We start from the raw sequence: 21,489 nt of genomic DNA, 5'->3' as shown, positions 1-21,489 counted from the left end.
GAAATTCATATATCTACTCCTGCTTTATTTTGATTAGTGTTAGCATGGTATATTTTCTTCATCCATTTACTTTTGATTTATATTTGTCTTTATATTCAAACTGGTTTTCTCATAGTCATATATGGTTGGTTGTATTTTCTGATGCAGTCTGGCAATCTCTGTCTTTTAATTAGTGCATTTAGGCCGTTGACATTCAAAGAGATTATTGATATGATTGGATTAATGTCTACCATATTTGACACCATTTTCTGTTACCCTTGTTCTTTTTGTTGGTCTTGTTCTTTCTGCCTGTTTTTGTCTTCCACTCTTTTCTTCCTCTTCTGATTTTAAGTGAGCATCTTATACCATCTTAGTTCTCTTTTTTCTTAGCATATCACGTTATACTTTTTAAAAACTTTTTCTATTTGTTGTTCTTCATAAATCAACTTTAGTTCTCATTTCCATAGAAGAGACCAGACTGCTTAGAATCCAGAAGATTCTGTCTGGAAAACGTTTATTTAAAAAAAAAAAGAAATTCTATTGTCATGGAAAACTCTTTTAGTGTACGACTTCCAGGAAGAATCATTTTTGCTGGTATGAGGTGTTAAACATGGAAGAGAAAGGATTGATTTAATTTCAAGGAATAGGAAACTTAATTGGCATGGACTAAAAAAATTAGGTGGATTTTAAATAGGAAGGTGAGGTTATGATTGGTAAACTGTTACTGGGCCTCTGCTGGGTTAGAATTAGTGATATAATGTCTTCCTATGAATAAATAACCCCATCCATGATGTAAATAATCACCAAAACTTCAATTTTAGAGGCCAAAACTAGTCTGAAATGAAAATATCTACTTCCCTATATCAGTTTCTTCATAGTTTTTTACTTTATCTTCCAAAGTTAGTGGATCATTGATTACCTACTGAAGTAAAATAACTGTCATTGTTAATGTGAACAAATTCAAGATACATAGTAAAGACATAGCTCTATAAACTTAAAAAATTCCAGGAGTTCTAACCCCCTATAGAAATTGAATTTTTTTTTTTTTACAGCTCACAGCATCAGTCCTTGTCAGACACATTGAAATATATTCCACCAAAATACATATACATGTGTACATATATAACACATCTATCTATCTACCTATCTATCCTCTATCTTGTATTTAAAGTGATTACATGTTGTATGTATGTTGTGTAGATATGACATATTATTGTGTGACTTGTTTATTGATGTTAGGATAAGGAGTGAAAAGCATCTGTGTATCATTCTCATTCTGCAGGTTGTGTAAGTACTGAACAAGAATTTAAATTACATATCCATCTGTTCAGTGTTACTCTAGTCACTGCCTACAATCAGTTCCAATCACTTTTGTTGAAATAATATTTCTAAAGTATCATTGACTGTTTTGCAAGGGTTTGATGGAAGTATTTAGCTGAGTACCAAGTTATCAAGATGCCAACATCTAATTTTGCTTCAATATTAAATATACTTTCTTGGGAGCATCTGAGTGGCTCATTTAGTTAAGCATTGGTCTTAGGCACAGGTAATGATTTTGCAATTGTGGGTTCAAGCCCCGCGTAGGGCTCTGTGCTGACTGCTCAGAGCCTGGAGCCTGTTTTAGATTCTCTGTCTCCCTCTCTCTCTGCCCCTCCCCAACTCACACTTTGTCTCTCTCTCTCTCAAAATGAATAAACATTAAAGAATTGTTTTAAAATTATACCCTCTTGCTGTTTGTTTTCTATTTAATTCAAGTGCGATTTGTTTTGTCTCTCTTGCCTTTTAAAAAACTAATAAAATATTTATGAGGGTTTCTTTTTATTTTTTATTGATGCTTTAGCTATGTCTCTGTGAATTTTTTTGTAGTGGTTAGACTACAGAATGCAATATGTATACTTAACTTATGACAGACTAACTTATTTAGCATTATATCATTCTATTAACACATAAGAATCTTAAAATCTTATAATTCCCTTCATTGCTCCAAATACCTTTATCTATTGTAATGTAATTTACTTATAATATTTATTAATGTTTCTTGTAGTGCAGGTTTGCTGCCAATTTCTTGTAGTGCAGGTCTGAGCTTTTGTTTGTTTGAAAGTGACTCTTTCACAATTATTTGTGAAAGACACTGTTTGCAGAATAGAATTATAGGTAGGTTGCAGGTTCCCCTCCCCCCCTTTCTAAAGCTGTCAATCAATTACATTTTTATGTCAATTATTTTTTAAGAGAAATAGACATCTAATTTTTTCCTCATAAATGTAATATGCCTGATTTTCATGGCTACCTTTAACATATTCCAATTTTATTTTATTTTCTGCAGCTTAGCTATGATTATGCCTAGTTCGGATTATCTTTGTATTTATCCTGCTTGATTCTTGAACACATTGTTGATGACTGTCATGAATTTTGTAAAACCTTTCAGGCATTATCTCATGTGGCTATTTCTTATTTCTCTCTGGATATTGATTACACATCTACTAGATATTGATAGTTTCAAACCAGGGTCTGACTCAGTGATCCTGTGTCCTTCTATGGGCCTTCTACTGTAAATTCTATCCAATAAATTCTTAATTTCAAATATTGTATATTTCTCAGTTCTACAATTTCCATTTGGTTCCTTTTTAGAGTTTCTGTTTATTTTTATAAATGCTCTAACCCCTTTCTCACTCTGTGTTTTTTTCCAAATCTTTTAACATATAAAGGATTTAAAAGTCCTTATCTGTGTTTTGGACACATGGCTTCCCTTGATGGTTTCAGTCCCTGATTATAGGGAACATATTTTGCTTCAGATATCTTGTATTTTTTAAGGTTTTATGTCAAATGTTATATGTAAGATATGGTTAGAGATAGAAATGTATACCTTTTTGTTTTTATAAAGAAAGCACACACTGTTTTAAATCCAAGGTATCCCACAATGAGAGGTTATCTCTTTGAGCAAACCGGGATTGAACTGTGTTGGACTTGGGTTGCTCCCTCACCTAGTTCGGTTCACCTCTAACATTAACTGTCTTTAGGATGGGATTCGGATCCTTCTCCCAAAAGTCTTTGGATCCTTAACATTGTATGACAAAAAATATTTTTCCATTTTTCATTCCAATTATCAGTTTCCCAGGCTTTTGACCTCACCACCCCCCCAAAAAAATCGATAAGCTTTGTGTTTAGGGCTTCTTCAACTTTAATTTATTATGTCAACCCACGTGGTTTTTGTTTTAAGTTTTTATTTAAATTCCAGTTACTTACCACAGTATAATATTGGTTTCAGGTGTACAATACAGCGATTAAACACTTACATGCAGTACCTGGTGCTCATCACACGTGACTTCCTTAATCCCCATCACCTATTTCACTCTGGCACCATCAGTGTGCTGTCTACAGTTAATGCTGTTTTTGGTTTGCTTTTCTCTTTCCTTTTTTCCACCTGTGATCATCTGTTTTGTTTCTTAAATTCCACATATAAGTGAAATCATATGGTATTTTTCTCTCTCTGACTGGCTTATTTTGCTTAGCATAATATTCTCTAGCTCTGTCATATTTTTTTAAAAATCAGCTCATTTTTCCATGTTATAGTAGTCTTCTAACCTTCTTAAGTGCTAATATCCAGACAAAGAATTAACTCCAGAAACAAAGGTTCAACCCTTCTCTGTTTATCATTCCTACCAATGTCTTCAATAAAAATTGTGTTTTAAAAAGGTTATACGATGTTTCTGATTTTCATGGTAAGAGCAGTGCAATTTGGCAATTTTCTGTATTCTAACTGGAATTGAAACACTGATTTCTTTAATCTGAATTTTGAATTGATGCTTTTGTTGCATTACTTCTATAGTTGGGAAAGTGATATGGTCAGCAGTGAAGTCTTACTAACATTGAACTATGGCAGAACAATGTGCTAGGAAACATTTGAAAACACACTGCCTTAAAGGCATTATATTAGGCAAGATAGTGGTTTTAATTTATTAAATTGTCCTTAAGTCTAACAACATTAAACATTCATAAAGCAGGTAGACCTTGTTTCATTGTTTGCATTATAAACTGTTTGGATTCTTGTCTGTACTTCATAGCACTGTCAGGAAGGGCAAACCTATGACAAATAAATACCATTGCTCGTTTGGATGAATAATTAGGACACAGTGAGAATATAAGGAATTGGTAAGCAAAATTCACTTTGAAACCTTGGTAAAATGATGGCAGATGATATTAGGCAATTATTTAATAAATACTCATTGACTGGTGACCACATCCAAGACACTACAGCAAAGATTATAACGAGGAAATACATTAAAATTTATATACCAATGTGTAGTTGGACACCAGATACAAACTAGGAACTCTTAGTGTTGGAGATATAGATGAAATAGGATCTTAAAGGAGACCTTGTTTCTCTCTTTGCTCCTTGAAGTTTACCTCCTTCCCCTTTTTCTTTAAAGACTGCATCAGAAAATGTAAATGTCATTGAAAATAAATCAGACCATTGCTATTCTATTTGTGAAGCACTTATTTCTAAAAAGATCATTTTTATGGATGTATTAAAAGGCAATTGAAAATACGTATGTCACTAGAAATTCTTGACTCTTGCAGCGTATCCTCTGTTCTCTAAATTAGGTGGAAATGCAAGGAAAAGCTAACAAAGGTCAATAGAAAAAAAAGTAAGTGACTTGAAAAAGTGGCTTGAAAAATAGAAAATATTAATGTGAATTTATTTTAGGAGACTTAAAAGTCAATGTTTTTTGAATGCTATAAGTGAAAAACTGACTATTTTAGAACATTGTGACCCTACTCATCAGATATGCAGATTGATGTGACTTTTAAGAGTGAGCAATTAGTACCCTCAAAAAGGACATTAGAGTAATTCCTTCACAAAATAGCATAAGCCCTCTTACTTTAATGCTGCAATTATAAGATACTACTTATTATTTCAAATGTCAAATATAAGTATGTAAGTATTTTAACAGACATCTATTTTTTTAATCAAGTAAGTCCCAGATACTATTTGAGTTGTTAAAGATATATTAATGACCAGATGGGTGACCAAATATTTCATAACCAAAATGAGACCCTTTGGAAAACAGCTCTAAATAATTATAACTGAATAATAAATATAAACTGTGACCATGATCACTTAAAGAAAAGCCATAGTCTCTTTAAGGTTTGTTGGGAGAAAAGAAGAAATAAAGCCGTGGATGTTTACAATACTATGTAATGACTGTTAAAGACTTGTGGGCGAGGTGTAAGAGCAGAGAGCTGATTGTGGTCGTTAGCCTGTAGGTTGACCCTCTCTTCCAATACTTCTGTCTCCTGGTACTTATGCCCCTGTGGAGTCCCATTTTCTCATTGAATTAGTGCTGGCCCCGGGTCACAAAGAGTACTCCCTAAAAGTACTTACAGCAATCTGCTTGGTCCCTTGGAATACTTGTTCTTAGGGCTCTGAGCAACCGTGGAGCGAGTTAAACCACTCTAAGGGGCAGGATAGAAAGAACATGTGGAGAGACCCCCGGAGAGGCCTTGAGACTACATGACAGAGAGATTCCCAAGAAGCCCCAAGTTGTTGTAGCTGCCCCTCCGCCCCCCATTATTTGCAGTCAGCCTGGCCATATCACATCCAGCTTGGACAAATCCTCCTCAGCCGAGTACCACCAAGCTGCAGATTTGTGAAATTAAAAAAAAAAGTTTTCCTTCTGATTTAAGTGGTGACATTTGGAACCATTTGTTATACAGCAGTAGATAACTGGAACAGAATTTGGGATGCTGCCATAAAGTGGAATGTTGTTGTAACACAAAACTTGTACATGTGCCATTGGTTTAAAGACCAGTGACAGAAAAATCTTGAAGAGCCACAGGGTGATGATTAGAGAAAGGTAGAAGAGACCTAAGAAGACTGGTGAAGACTTGAAGGACAGTGAGAAAGCTATTATTTTAGGCCAGAGAAAACTTACATTCTGGGAAAACAGTGACACTGCAGTACCATGGGAAATAGAAATATTATCTAATGATCTCAGGCTCTTGCTGAAGAGCTTTCCAGATAGAATTCTAAAATTGCCAACTCTCTAGGAGAGAATATGAGATGAGCCAGATGGATTAAAGAAGAAATATTTAGTTTTCAAACAGAACCTAGAGAAAATACAGAAGTCTCAAAACAGTTGTTTTTTTTTCAAACAGTAAATGTTCTCCAAAAAAATGGCCTCAGGGCAGAGATCAAAATATGAAGTATAGCCATAGTATATTTTGCCAGGTCCTCAGAAATGTGTTAAGTTTGCATCCTCCATGTAAATAATAGGGCCACTAATTATATTTAGGGTGTGTGTTATTGTGCTTCTGAAGAATATTAGGGGTATTTGCTCACATTGGCCACACATACAACCCAGATATAGAAGAACATGTCTTAGAAAGAAACGGGGATGTGATTTTTGCCTAATGGTATGAATGACAATTTGATACATAAGAAGTCTATAATGTTTTTGAAAGAATCATATTACATTGGGCTTTGGGTTTCTTAATTTCCAGTGATTAATAACTGGAATAGCAATCTGAACAGGAATCCCTTCCTTCTACCTTCAATGCCAACTACCATGGCTCTTGTGAGCCCAGAAGCTAGAGAGAACTTCTGGCTTCTACGTTTAGATGAGTTTCCTTTTCTTTGAAGAACTAGCTCAGAGAATGTTCCCCTGTGTGCTGAAAAACTGATTGGAGACAGATACAAAGTCTAAAGGCACGGACCAGCAAGTTTAATCATAGGAAGTTCTTGTGATTTGGATCTATGTGTGGGGGAGAAAGGGAAGGGAGGTTGTTTGATAATGGCTTGGTGTGAGCGTCCATTGCCCTGAGGCACAAATGGCTGGTGAGAAACTGAACAAGTGGGGTGAGTCTTCCCTGACAGGTCTGAGGAGTGTGGGACACGTAAAAGCAGACAGGCTTCAGATAGAGTAATAGTACACAAATAGTGCACAATAGTGCACACAATCAGAGAGCATGTTGTCTTTCTCCACTGCAGGATTCTCTTTATTAACAGTATCCCAGCTATCAGATATAAACCCAATGGGCACACAGAGAAAACAATCACCCATCAAAACTGATCCATCTTTGAAAAAGAGGAGATCCACAGTAAATAATTGGAATATAAGAATAATCAAAATCTGTCATAGGAAGGAGGAATGAAAGTAAAAAGAAAAATGAGATCACACAAGGAGAACCAAATGTAATGTAAAATAAGACAGTTTTGGGTTCCAAAATCATGATTTTTAAAATGACATTCAGTAAATCAAAAGAGATAACCACTTGTGAGAAGTTCACATGCAATAAAGAGCTCTGGACAAAGCGGTCAAAGAGAAGGGGAAAGAAATCACAAATGAAAAGATAAAGTACTTGAGAGATCACTTTAGGAGATTCAACATGAGTAAAATAGGTGTTCCAAACTGGAAATCAAAATAAGGAAAAAGAATAAAGGAGGAACAATAATTAATAGTTAGAGGGAAAGAAACTTCCCTAAGCTGAAAAAAGACCTGAGTGTAAAATTAAAAAGTTTTACCAATTTCAATTCCAGATGATAAAAAAATATGTGAATCTGAATATAGCCTGACACATGAATTGGACATCCAGCATGAATTCCAAGAATGAAGAGAAAATTCATACATTTCAAGACAAAAAATCATAAGCTTTTGTGTAGAGAAAAATGTCTGATGGTGCCGGATATCTTATGTGCAATGCCAGTGTCTAAAATACTGGAACAAACCGGCAGACTGCTGAGATGAAAGGACAGACGTCCTTGACTTGGCCCAAATAGCATTCTTCCGTTCTAGGAGAAAGACAAACATTGAGGATGTGCAAGAAATCTGAGACTGTATTATTCACATTCTCCATGTACAGAGAACACCTATGAAATGACAACATAAATAAGTGAATAAATAAGGTAATGAAGTAGGGAAAAGATAAAGAAAAAGGAAATAATCTTGGCACCTGAGCCTGGTGGCATAAGTCATTGGCAGATAATAATACAGTCACCTGGGGTCTGTAATATGAATGCAATCAGGAGCTGTTCAAATACATGAGAACATGTCTGGCAAGTACTAAATCGTCTCAGAAAGACTTGGGAATGTGAGGGGTGTGGGTGGAAATTAGAAGGATTCCAGAAGTCTTAGCTGGGAGTGGGGCAAAGGAAGAGAGAAGGTCGAATAAAATATTCTAAAATCCTAATCTTATTGGGAGGAAAAAAACAAGGCTGGAGAGAATCTGCACCTTTGTGGAGAAAACAGTGATTCTCAGTATGGAAAATAGTATCTTGTTTACAAAACGTTAAAGCCATCAGTTTCTGATCAGAAAGTTACATAAGCGGAATAGAAAATAATAAAAATGGGAAGAATAAATCATGTATGGCATTATTACAACTAATGTGAAAAAAGGGTTGTTATACTGGGTTCAAAAGAAAAGCCCTAATCTAAGCTGTTCAAACAAATGTGTACGTGTGCACATTTAAGTGTTAAAACTAATGGGATGGATAAAGGAATACCCAATCCAGATAAAGAACAAAAAAGGAGAAATGATGATATAAATAATCAGAAATGATAGAATCTAAGTTTAAGGATATTAAATGAGATTAAAAAATATTGTGCAAGGATAAAAGGCAAAACTGAAAAAAGTTTAATAGTATTAGGTTATTAGATGTGATTTCATTTAGAACATACATACTCATTGAGGTTACATCTTTATTTTTTTCAGTTTTGCCTTTTATCATGCTTCTGAAAGCAGAAGATGGATGCCCCCACTCAAACAGAGAGTAAAATCACTGTTCCTTTGTGTTTTTGTTCTATCGTCACCCTCAGCAGATTGGATGAAGCCTACACAACCTGGAGAGTGTCTCCTGCTTTATTCCACTCACTGAGGCAAATACTTATGTCTCTGGAAACACCTTCACAGACACTACAGGGATACTGTTTTACCAGTATTCTGAGCATCACGTAGACAGTCAAGTTGACACATAGGATCAACCACCACAATCCTGTTTACTCAATCCTAAGACTTACTGTAAAATAGACCACCATTTTAATTACAGCTTCTTGGATGAAGGGGAGAAAACTGTGTTAAATGCACACATTTTAAAAACATCAATGTGTGGAAAATATGCCTTAAAACTGAATAATACAGAAATGCCAGGGACACTGGGTGGCTCAGTCAGTTAAGTTTCTGACTTTGGCTCAAGTCACCATCTCCGCAGTTCAGGAGATCAGGCCCCACATTGGGCTCCTCTGCTGTCAGCATGGAGCCTGCTTCAGATTCTCTGTACCCTTCTCTCTCTGTTCCTCCCCTGCTTGTTCTCTCTCTCTCTCTCTCTCTCTCTCTCTCATAAAATAAACATCGGGGCACCTGGGTGGCTCAGTCAGTTAAGCATCTGACTTCAGCTCAGGTCATGATCTCACAGATTGTGGGTTTGAGCCCAGCATTGGGCTCTGTGCTGACAGCTCAGAGCCTGGACCTTGCTTTGGATTCTGTGTCTCCCGCTCTGTCTCTCCCCCATTTGCACTCTGTCTCTCAAAAATGAATAAACATTAAAAAAATTTTTTTTAAAATTTAAGATGGTGATATTTGGGAATTTCTAAAATCAGGATATATCTAACTGTTACTATCCGCCAAGTGTGGTTGGGGCAAGATTATGAGTCAGTGCATGCATACATTAAGTCAATTGTAGAATAAAAGGCTCTGTTTTACAATTGACCATAGTCAAGAAGAAAGGGAACACACTTTTTTTTTAACTTCTAACAAGGGAATAACATTTGGCTCAGAATCAGCTTTCAGAGCAGGAAGAAACCCTGTAAGTCAAGAAGCCCAATTCTCACTATTAGCAGATGAGTAGACCACCAACCAGATATTGTTCTGCCTGAAGACCTAGAGCCATTTAGTGGCAAAGCTAAGATTAGAGTCTGATGCCTTCATGGTCCTCATTTTAGACTCTCCCTTAGTGTCTTTTGCACTTTTGCAATGAACATCTATCTACAAGAGTTACTATTGCTTCTATGTGTCATGAAAGGCAAAGAAGATAACTTTCATCCCATAAATTAACATATAACCCTTGTTTCTGATTATAATATATATGTCTGAAATGCTTGGAAATTTTAGAGACCAAAAATTCTACAAGGAAGCCTAATACTATGTTTTATACATAAATGCATTCTTTATTAGAGATTAATTAAAATACTAATGATAACTTTTATATCATTAATTTTAAAAGATAATAATGCCTGCAATAGAAATTATTTATGGGGCTCAAAATCAGAAGTATAAGCCAAGTGTGTTGTTAAGGACACAAAATAAAGCTTATTTAGCACCCTCACTGGCAATGATTACACAGTCTGTCAGATGTGTTTCTATTTCTTGAGATGCTGAACTAATTCTTTGTGGCATCCATCCTTGGTGATTTTACTATCTCTTGTTTTTCCTTTGGCTAGGAATCAATATATAATAGCAGAAGAATGTCTGCTAAGCTCCAAGGAAATTGAGACTTTGGCAATCAGAAACTTGAGAGAGAAAAGGCACTCTAGTAAAAACTCATTTCAGTAACAAAACAAAACTGTAAATTTGTTTGAAAAAATTTTTTTAATGTTTTATTTATTTTTGATACAGAGAGAGACAGAGCATGAGAGGGGGAGGGGCAGAGAGAGAAGGAGACCCAGAACCGGAAGCAGGCTCCAGGCTCTGAGCTGGCTGTCAGCACAGAGCCTGACGCGGGGCTCCAACCCACGAAGGTGAGATCTGACCTGAGATGAAGCCGGAGGCTTAACCGACTGAGCCTCCCAGGCGCCCCTGTAAATTTGTTTTAATACCAGAAAAAATTTCAAGGTCATAAGCCAGCAAAGCAAAAGCATTTAATATTTGGGTGTATAAAGAAAAATTGTTTATAAATAGCATGTGATGCCAAGGAAGTTAGTTCTTTTTGCAAAACAAAATAGTGATTTCAGCATAGGTATATTTCCAATATGTTTACTCCTAGATTTCAAGTATATGTCATGAAAATCCTCACCATAAAAAGATACAGAATGAGTGCTACTCTTGTTTGTTTTTAATTAGCTTACCTAAAAACAATTCTTACTTATATCATCAGTTTTATAACTTTTGGTTATAAAACATGGTATTCTGACTTTGATTTCTGAATTAGAAGTTCTTCCAACATTGACAATTGGTTTCTGTGCTAAATTATTAAATGTGTGAGTAAGCTGAGGTTAAATTATTTTCTGTATTCAGCTTACCAAAAAATTAAACCTTCTTGAGAAAAGAATTGAGCTCAGCTTCTTCTGGCCATTGGAAGGTGTTCAAGGGATGTCCAGTAGAGGCTGCAGCAGAGCCCCAGGAGGTGGCAAGGAGGCCTTGCAAACAGGTCATTGCTAGCTACTTTCGCAAGTCACAAGATGTGCAACACGTTTGCCCCATTTCTTAGCATGGAAAAAACGTTTTTTTCTTGGACAGATATCATCAAAGTATGTCTTTATCGATCATCATTTTCTTTTTCAACAGAATGCTTGTTTGAAAGGGCCAGGTAAGGAAGGCACATAGGCTTAATAAACGCAACCTAAAAAACTTGAACCTACATTCTCTCACCTGTTTCCCACCTCAGCCAGTTTCCCCCTACCCTGTCACACCTTTGTAACTGCAAGCGTACTTTGCAGTTAAGTGGCACTTGGAATTCTTTTGCATTCTATAGAAAAATCATTATCATTGAAGCATAGTTGACATACAGTGTGCACAAAAAGTGACATTTATATGTATTATTCCGTGCTCACCATGATAAATGTAGTTACCATTTGTCACTATACAAAGTTATTACAATATTATTAACTTTATTCCCTATGCTGCACGTCTCATCGCCATGACTTATTTTATAACTGCAAGTTTGTACCTCTTAATCTTCTTCAGCCTTTTTACCCATGCCCCCCCCATTTTGTATTCTTAAAAATAATTTAGAGACAACCTTAGCAAAAAGTTACTATGGGCAAGACACTTAATTTTGTGTCCTTTGTCTCCACCTGTCCTTCGATATCACTTAATGTTTGACTGGGACCCCAGAAAGAGGGCTCTAAAATAATTATATACAGTGAGAGAATGAATTCAGAATTGAAAGTCATAGTAGCAAAGGATTATGGGACTGACATAGAGAAAGGGTAATAAATCAATGGGTCTGAACATAGAAGTAGTGTTTGGGAAGGGAAGAAATGAGGATTGAATTGCAGGAAGATGAGACTAATATGGTAGTATTATATATGGTAGTAAATTGGGTAGATAAATTTGACACATTTGGAAATCTTTGCAGAACATAATTTCTTTCCTGGAAAAGATCTGAAAAATATATCCAAGATAGAAATCCTCTTTGGCATTTTGGCAGAGCCTAGTGAATGGGTCTCCTCTCTCGTTAATTTGGCCATAAGTAAGAGATGCACCTCTTCAGAGTCAAAGTGCTTTTAAGGAAATTGCATGCTAAATCTTCTTTGGTGAGTCTTAACCAGAGGTGCCACCCATTTCATATAGGTTATTTTGGACGCTATTGCTTTTATTAAACTCTGTATCCAGAAGGGATCACCTGCTTCTGCAGAGGTTGTTTGTAATCACTGGGAGTAAATCTGCTGGCTAAGAAATTATTCTTACATGATTGTTCTTGTTGCCTATATCCTAAGTGGATAGCTTTCATACTGTTTTGAGACTTGCAGAAAACAAAAGATACAATTTACATCTTAATGCAGTGTACTCACACAGGCAGATAACACAAGCTTATTAATATATGTATATATTTAATTTTTAAAATAACATAGGGGCGCCTGGGTGGCTCAGTTGGTTGAGCATCCGACTTTGGCTCAGGTCATGATCTCATGGTCTGTGGGTTTGAGTCCTACATTGGGCTCTGTGCTGCTTCAGATTCTGTGTCTCCCTCTTTCTCTGACCCTCCTCCACTAGTTTCTCTCTCTCTCTCTCTCTCAAAATAAATAAACATTAAACATTTTTAAATAAAAATAATAATAAATACTTACCCTGCAATACACCTTAATATTTTCTTTCCTATTCTATTTCATTAAAAATATTCCAAATTGACTTCAGTATCCACTAATGTATAGAAGAATGTCTGCAATTTGAAACACCACCTGATTTTAGTTTTAAAATAAATTTGTGATTTTTCTTTGAAGCTCTTACTGGGTTTCAACCAGGAGTTCTGGGTGCAAGTACAAATAATTTTCCATGGATACCGACTGAAACAAACAATGAAATATACACATAAGAAAAGCTATTTCAGGCCAACAAGTAGTGAATCAAACAAGTTATTTAACAAATGTTTGAGGGTTCTATTCTGAGCCAGGTACTGCTAGGAGCTCAGAATACCACAACAAATAATATGTAGAAGATTTATGCTTTTAGAGAATTTGGTCTTTTAGAAAAAGAGGTAATTTAATAAGCAAGCAAATAGTGTGTGGTGAGTCTAATAATTATTAGAGGAAGTCTATTCTCTTAGATGCACAGAGCATAAAGGCTTCATTTAGTTTAGAGAAGGGGAGAGTCCCTGCAGAAAGAAAGGCTTGAAAAATGAGGACTGAACAGTATGTTGGAGTCTTTAGGAACAGAGGGATGAGTGGGGAGGATTAGAAAAACATTTTAATCACAAAGGATGATGTATTATAATGTTTGGAAGTCAGATTCTGATTTCAAAGACTGATCAGAAGTGGTAAAAGTATATGGTTTAAAAACTCTCCATTATTGATACAGAGTACAGAGAGACGGCCTCATCCGGGCCAGGAGTCCACAGATAGATGTGGTGAAAACAGCTTGAACCATAGGCAAAAAGCCAGGAGAATAGAATATTACAGAGCCAAGATTGGAAAATGTTGGGAATGAATAATAGAGTGGAGGAGATAAAAAGTTAAGCATAGTAAGTAGTAAAAAGGAGCCATTAAAATTACATATATGCAGGTCTTTGCTAAGATTAGAATGTACAGATTGAGTGTGGTGGTAAGAGTGAAAGCAGGTGATGAAAAGTTGAAAGGAGACTGAATGAAGGTAGAGGAATTGTAGTATTAGTCTGGATAGCTTCGTCATTTTGTTGGGATGGAAATGTGAGTTTAAAGCTACATGTGGAAAATGTAAGGGAAAATATGGAAAATTTCAATTATATACAAAAATATGTAAAATAGTGAACTCCCATGTACTCTTCATACTCAGCTTAAAAATATCTGTTTTCTGATATTGCTTCACTTAAACCAATTGCTCCTTCATCTGCATTTTTTTTTAAATTTTATTTATTTTGAGAGAGAGAGAGAGAGAGAGACGGTGAGTGTGAGTGGGGGAGGGACAGAGAGAGAGGGTAAAGAGAGAATTCCAAGCAGGGTTTACACTGTCAGTACAGAGGCTGATACGAGGCTTGATCCCACGAACCATGAAATCAAGACCTGAGCTAAAATCAAGAGTTGGATACTTAACTAACTGAGTCATCCAGGTGCCCTTCTTCTGCACTAGCTTTTTAAATTTTTTAAAATGTTTATTCATTTATTTATTTATTTTGAGAAAAAGAGAGAGAGAGAGAGAAAGCAAACGCAAGCAGGGGAGGGGCAGAGAGGAGAGACATTCCCAAGCAGGCTCTAGCCATTATTGCAGAGACTAAAGGGGGGCTCAAACTCAAAAACTGTGAGATCATGACCTGAGCCAAGATCAGGAGTCAGACGTTTAACTGACTGCACCACCAAAGCGCTCCTCATCTGCATTATTTTTAAGCAAATCCTGAACACTCTGAAATTTCATTCACACATAATTTAGCCTATGTCCCTAAAAAGTCATCTGCTTTTTAAGTTAATCACAATATGATTATACTACCTAAAAATTGATGCTAATTACTTAGTATTGCTAAATATCCATTCAGTGTTCAAATTGTTTCAATTGTTCCATAGTTTATTTTACCATTCATTTATTTAATTTTGGATTATAATAAAGCCTTTACATTGTCATTGATTGTGAGATAATACAAACTGTAAGTTCTCCCTGTCCCTGTTTCCTAGCACAGGGCTCCTAAAGCCCTCAGCATTTCCTAAGTGATAAGAAAATACAAGGATCACCTTTTGTTCTATTGAGGTGACTCTGGGTGAGCTCCTGGACAGAGGTTTGTCACCAGAAAGACCAAACCATGATTGGAAACAGAGTTTTCAGCCTACCCTTCTATCCTCCAGAGAGGGGAAAGGGGCTCAAAATGAAGTTAAGAATTGATCACACTTATGTGAGGCAGCTTCCATAAAATGTCAATAGTAGAGGATTCAGAAATCTTCTAGGTTACTTGCTCACTAACCAAGTAGAAGTATGGAAAAAGTGGCATGCCCAGAGAAGCTATGGAAGCTTCCTGTCTTTTCTCACATCTCTTACCCTGTGCATCTCTTCATTTGGCTGTTTTCATCTGTATCCTCTGTCATATTCTTTAATAGACTGGAAAATGTAGGTATTTCCCTGAGTTCTATGCACTCTAACAAATTAATAAAATCCAAGAAGGGAGCCACTGAAACCCCCAGTGTGTAGCCAGTTGGTCAGAAGCACAGGCGATAACCTGGACTTATGACTGGTGTCTCAGGCGGAGGGGGTGTGGAAGCAGTCTCGTGAGACTAGCCCTTAACCTGTGGAGTTTGACACTATCTCCAGACAGTGTCAGAACTGAGATAAACTGTAGGACATCCAGCTGGTGTCGTGGAGAATTGTTGGTGTGAGGGAACTTTCCACACACAGAATGGAACTGAGTCCTAGAATCACTCTTTAATGATGTCTTTTGTCATGTATTTATGTAGGTATGTATTTATTATTATTATAGTATAGTTGACAATGTTGCATTAGTTTCAGGTGTGCCACATAGTGACTTGACATGTCACTCTGCTCACAAGTACAGCTGCCACCTGTCACCACACGGTGTTATTATAGTACACTTGACTATTTGCCTATGCTGTACCTTTTATCCTCATGACTCATTTATTCCTTAATTAGAAGGTTGTGTCTCCCTCTCCCCTCCACCAATTTTGCCCATTCATCCGCCTGTCCTCCCCCAGCAACCATTAGTTTGCTTTGTTTACAGGCTTACTTTTTAGATTTCACATATAAGTGAAATCTATTTCACTTAGCATGATACCCTCTAGGTCCATCTATGTTATCACAGATTGCAAGATCTCATTCTTTTTTTGGCTGATTAATATTCCAGTGTGCGTGTGTGTATGTGTGCCATGCCACACCTTCTTCGGCCATTTATTCTATCCATGAGCACTTAGACTGCTTGCATATTTTAGCTCTTGTAAACAATGCTGCAATAAACATAATGATGTATATGTCATTCTGAATTAGTGTTTTTGTTTTCTTGCAATAAATACCCACTAGTGGAATTACTGGATCGTATGGTATTTCTGTTTTTAATTTTTTGAGGAAGCACCACACTGTTTTCCATGGTGGTTGCACCAATTTGCATTCCCACCAATGGTACACAAGGATTCTTTTTTCCCCACATCCTCACCAACACTTTTTACTTGTCTTTTTGATTCTAGACGTTCAGACAGGGGTTAGGCGATACCTCATTGTGATTTTGATTTGTATTTCCCATTATTGATGTTGAGTATCTTTTCATGTGTTTGTTGGCCATCTTGATGTCTTCTTCAGAGAAATATCTATTCAGTGCCTCTGCCCATTTTTTAATCAGATTATTTGATTTTTTGATGTTGAGTTGTATAAATTCTTTATATATTTTGATATTAACCATTTGTCAGATATATATCTTATCCCATTCAGTAGGTTGCTTTTTTGGTTTCCTTCACACTGCAAAAGTTTTTTTTTTGTTTGTTTTTGTGTTTTGTGGGTTTTATTTATTTATTTATTTTTGGTGTGGTCCCAATAGCTTAGTTTTGCTTTTGTCTCCCTTATCTTAGAAGATGTATGTAAGAAAATGGTCCTTTGTGCTCAATGTCAAAGAAATCACTGCCTATCTTTTCTTCTAGAGTGTGTGTGTGTGTGTGTGTGTGAACGCAATGTAGGAAAGTGTTCCAGTTCCACTGTTTTGCATGTAGCTGTCCAATTTTCTGAGGACATTTTCAAAAGACTATTGCAGCCACTCTGGAAAACAGTATGGAAGTCCCTCAAAAAGTTAAAAATAGAACTACCCCACTATTCAGCAATTGCACCACTAGGTATTTACCCAAAGGATAGAAAAATACTCATTCAAAACGATATGTGCACCCTAATGTTTATAGCAGTATTATCTACAATATCCAAATTATGGAAATAGCTGACTGATGAATAGATAAGGAATACACACACACACACACACACACACACACACACACACACTGGAATATTACCCAGCCATGGAAAAGAATAAGATCTTGCCATTTGCAATGATATGGATGGAGCTAGAGAGTATTAGGCTAAGCAAGTCAGTCAGAAAAAACAAATACCCTATGATTTTATTCATATGTAGGATTTAAGAAAAAAAATTGAGCAAAGGGAAAACAAAAAAGAGAGAGACAGACAGCCAAGAAACAGACTCTTAACTAAAGAGAACAAATTGATGTTTACCAGGGGAGAAGTGAGCAAGGGAAGGGGTGAAGTCAGTGATGGGATGAAGCGGTACACTTGTGATGAGCACCAGGTGGTATATGGAAGTGTTGAGTCACTACATCGTACACCTGGAACTAATATTACACTTTATGTTAACTAACTAGAATTTAAATAACTTAAAAGAATAAAAAACATCTACATCTTTAAAAAAAGTCTGTGTTTTCCCATTGTATATTCTTGTTTTTCTTTTGTTGTAGATTGATTATACCAATGTGGGTTCATTTCTGGACTCTCTATTTTGTTTCGTTTATCTCTGTGTTAATTTTTGTGCCAGTGCCATACTTTTTTGATTACTACAGGTTTATAGTATATCTTTCATATGGAATTGTGATGCCTCCAGTTTTGTTCTTCTTTCTAAGGATTTATTTGGCCATGAATGAATACGTGGTCTTTTGTGGTTTCATACATATTCTATTATTATTTGTTCCAGTTATGAAATAATGCTGGTGGCACTTTGATAGAGATTGCATTGAATCTGTAGATTGCTTTGGGTAGTATTAACATTTTAACGATATTGATTACTTCAGACCATGAGTATAGAATATCTTTCCACTTGCTTGTGTTGCCATCAATTTATTTTAGCAATGTTTTATAGTTTTTAGAGTATATGTCTCTCACCTCCTTGTTAATTTTATTCCTAGTTATTCTAGGTGACTTATAAATAGAATTGGTTTCTTAATCTCTCTCTCAGCTACTCTGTTGTTAGTGTATAGAAAGCAACTGATTTCTGGGTACTAAGTTTATATCCTGCAACTTTACTGAATTTATTTATCAGTTCTAATAGTTCTTGGGTGGAGTCTTTACGATTTTCTTTTTTTTAATTTTTTAATGTTTATTTATTTTTGATGGGGAGAGAGACAGAGAGTGAGTGGGATAGGGGCAGAGAGAGAGGGAGATACAGAATCCAAGGCAGGATCCAGGCTCTGAGCTGTCAGCACAGAGCCCAACGCAGGGCTTGAACAGACAAACTGAGATCATGACCTGAACCGAAGTCGGATGCTTAACTGACTGAGCCACCCAATTGCCCCTAGAGTTTTCTATGTATAGTATTATACCTTCAAATAGTATGCGACTTTTTTTTTTTTCACTAATTTGGATGACTTTTATTTCTTTTTCTTGTCTGCTTTTTGTGGCTAGGACTTCTAACACTCTGTTGAATAAACATACAAGAGTGTACATATCCTTGTCCTGTTCCTGATCTTAAAAAATTGAGGAACTTTTTTTTTTATCAATGTGTATGATGTTAGCTGTGGGCTTTTTATATGTGGCCTTTATTATGTTAAGGTACATTCCTTTTAAGCCCATTCTGCTGATGGTTTTAATCATTAATGTTGGATTTTGTCAAATGCTTTCTCTGAATCTGAGATGATCATGATTTTTATTCTCTGATTTGTTGATGTGGTGTACCACATTGATTGATTTACAAACACTGAACTATTCTTATACCTCATTTTAAACTCCCTCTGATTATGGTGAATGAACCTTTTAAGGTATTTATAAATGTGGTTTGATAGTATCTTGTTGAGGATTTTTGCATCTATGTTCATCAGGGATATTGGCCGGTATTTTTGTTGTGGCTGTGTCTTTGTCTCATTTGGTCTCAGGGTAATGCTGGCTTCATAGAATGTATTTGGAAGCTTTCCTTCCACTTTTATTTATTTATTTTTTTGAAAAGTATTAGGAGAATGTGGTATTAAGTCTTCTTTAAATATTTGGTAAAATTTACCTATAAATTCATATGGTCCTGAATTTTTGCTTCTTGGAAGATTTTGTTATTACTAATTTAATTTTGTTACTAGTAATGTGTCTATTCATATTTTCTAATTCTTCCTGATTTGATTTTGGGAGATTATGTGTTTTTAGGAACGTATCATTTCTTTTAGGTTGTCCAATTTGTTGGCATATAATTTTTCATAGTATTCTCTTATAATAATTTGTTATCTGTGGTGTTGGTTATTCTCTTTCATTGCTGATTTTATTTATTTTTATCTTTTTTATGATTCTGGCTGAAGGTTTATCAATTTTGTTTATCTTTTCAAAGACTCAGTTCTTGATTTAATTAGTCTTTTCTATTGTTTTTTAATCTCTATTTCATTTCCTTCTGCTCTGATATTTATTATTTCCTTTTCTATTCTCACCTTGGGCTTTGTTTGTTCTTTTTATACTTTCTTTAGGCAAAAAGCTAGATTGTTTATTTGAGATTTTTCTTTTTTGTTAGTGTGTGTGTGTGTGTGTGTGTGTGTGTGTTATGTATCACTATAAATTTCTCTCTTAGAATTGCTTTTGTTGTGTCTCAAAGATTCTGGACCATTGTGTTTTCATTTTCATTTGTCTGCCTATATTTTTTTTTAGTTCCTCTTTGATTTCTTCATTGACACATTGCCCATTTAGGGGGTATGCTGTTTAGCCTCCACATTTTTATGTTTTATCCCAGGTTTTTCCTTCTTATTGTTTTATAGTTTGGTTCTGTTGTGGTTGGAAAAGGTGTATGACATGATTTTCATCTTCTTAAAGTTATTGAGACTAGTTTTGTGGTTTAATATGTGATCTATTCTAGAGAATGTTCCATGTGCACTGAAAATAATGTGTGTTCTGTTGTTTTTGGATGGAATGTTTTGTATATATCTAAGTCCATCTGGTTTAATATATCATCCAAAGATAATATCTCCCTATTTGTTTTCTGCCTGGATTATCCCTCCATTGATGTAAGTGGGGTGTTAAAGTGCTCTACTATTATTGTATTACTGTCGATTTCTTTCTTAGGTCTTCTAATATTTGCTGTATGTATTTAGGTTCTCATAGAGCAGAGATGTGGGTGCAGAGATATTTATAATTGTTATATCCTAGTACGGTAGCTGGAAACAAGGCAGATACAGGCTGGGGGTCCTTGGGTTATTCTGCACAGGGGAGCACCTTCATGGGGCAGCAGGAGTCAAAGTGTAGGCATCAACCAGGAGGTCTCAGAGTGCTGAGGGTTCCCTAGCAAGCCACCTGGAATACAAGTGCTGTGGGCCTGGGGTGTCCTGGTATGCCTCATGCTGAGGATGCCTTGGTGGGATGGCTGGGGCTGGTGTGGGCTAGCTGAGGGAATAGGCTGGCTATAGTACCTGCCCTTTTCTCTCCTTCAGACTATCAGAGTGGATGGAGAATGTAAACCTTGGTCCTCACCAGCTTTTCCAATGAAGAAAGAATTTTAGGAGCTCTCCTGCCATTTGGCAAAGTTCTAGAGCTATTTCCTTTATATTCCCATATCTCTTTTAAACCCTGGCTCTTTTCTGCACCCCATGGCATCCAGGGATAGTGTGCACTAGGAGCCTGGGGTTCACTGAGGTGGCAGCCCAGCTATGACATCTGGGCCCTGCTCCATCCCATAGATGGAGGAGAAGACTAAACTGATGTTCACCAGCCACTTCAAACTGGAGAGACTTCCAACAGCTCTCCCACTGTTTGGTGGAGTTCTAATGCTAGATATTTACATAGTAGTGGATCTTTAAAAAAATGTGTTAATGTTTTATTCATTTTTTGAGAGAGAGAGAGAGAGAGAGAGAGAATTGAAAGCAGACTCCAGGTGCTGAGCAGTCAGCACAGAGCCCAACACAGGACTCAAACTCACAAACCAAGGGCACAAAACCTGAGCTGTAGTTAGACATTTAACAGACTGAGCCACCTACTAGTTGCTCTTTTAAATCACAGGGTTTTTTGTTTTTTTTCTCTGCCTTAGGGCAGACGAATCTGTTCACAGTCCCTCAGTTCTATCCCTCCCTACTGTAGTCACAGTGTCAAAGATGAAGGTTCTTTTCCTTATCATTATTTTGTCTTGCTTGTCATTCTCGACATGTTCTCTTTTTTATATATATTTTAATTTTTTTTTAATTTCAGAGAGAGGGAGAGCAAGCACAACAAGGAAGAGGGGCAGAGGGA

General features: G+C 36.2%; 1 pseudogene; it reads right to left on the bottom strand.

Annotated features, from left to right (window-relative positions):
• LOC115295236 overlaps nucleotides 1–21,489 on the bottom strand; it is a 45,592-nt pseudogene that overhangs the window by 8,475 nt on the left and 15,628 nt on the right.

Source organism: Suricata suricatta, chromosome 7 (genome assembly GCF_006229205.1).
Source record: "Suricata suricatta isolate VVHF042 chromosome 7, meerkat_22Aug2017_6uvM2_HiC, whole genome shotgun sequence".
Taxonomy (NCBI): Eukaryota; Metazoa; Chordata; class Mammalia; order Carnivora; family Herpestidae; genus Suricata; species Suricata suricatta.
Note: the sequence above shows the minus strand (reverse complement) of the source record. Positions and strands in the feature narration are given on the sequence as shown.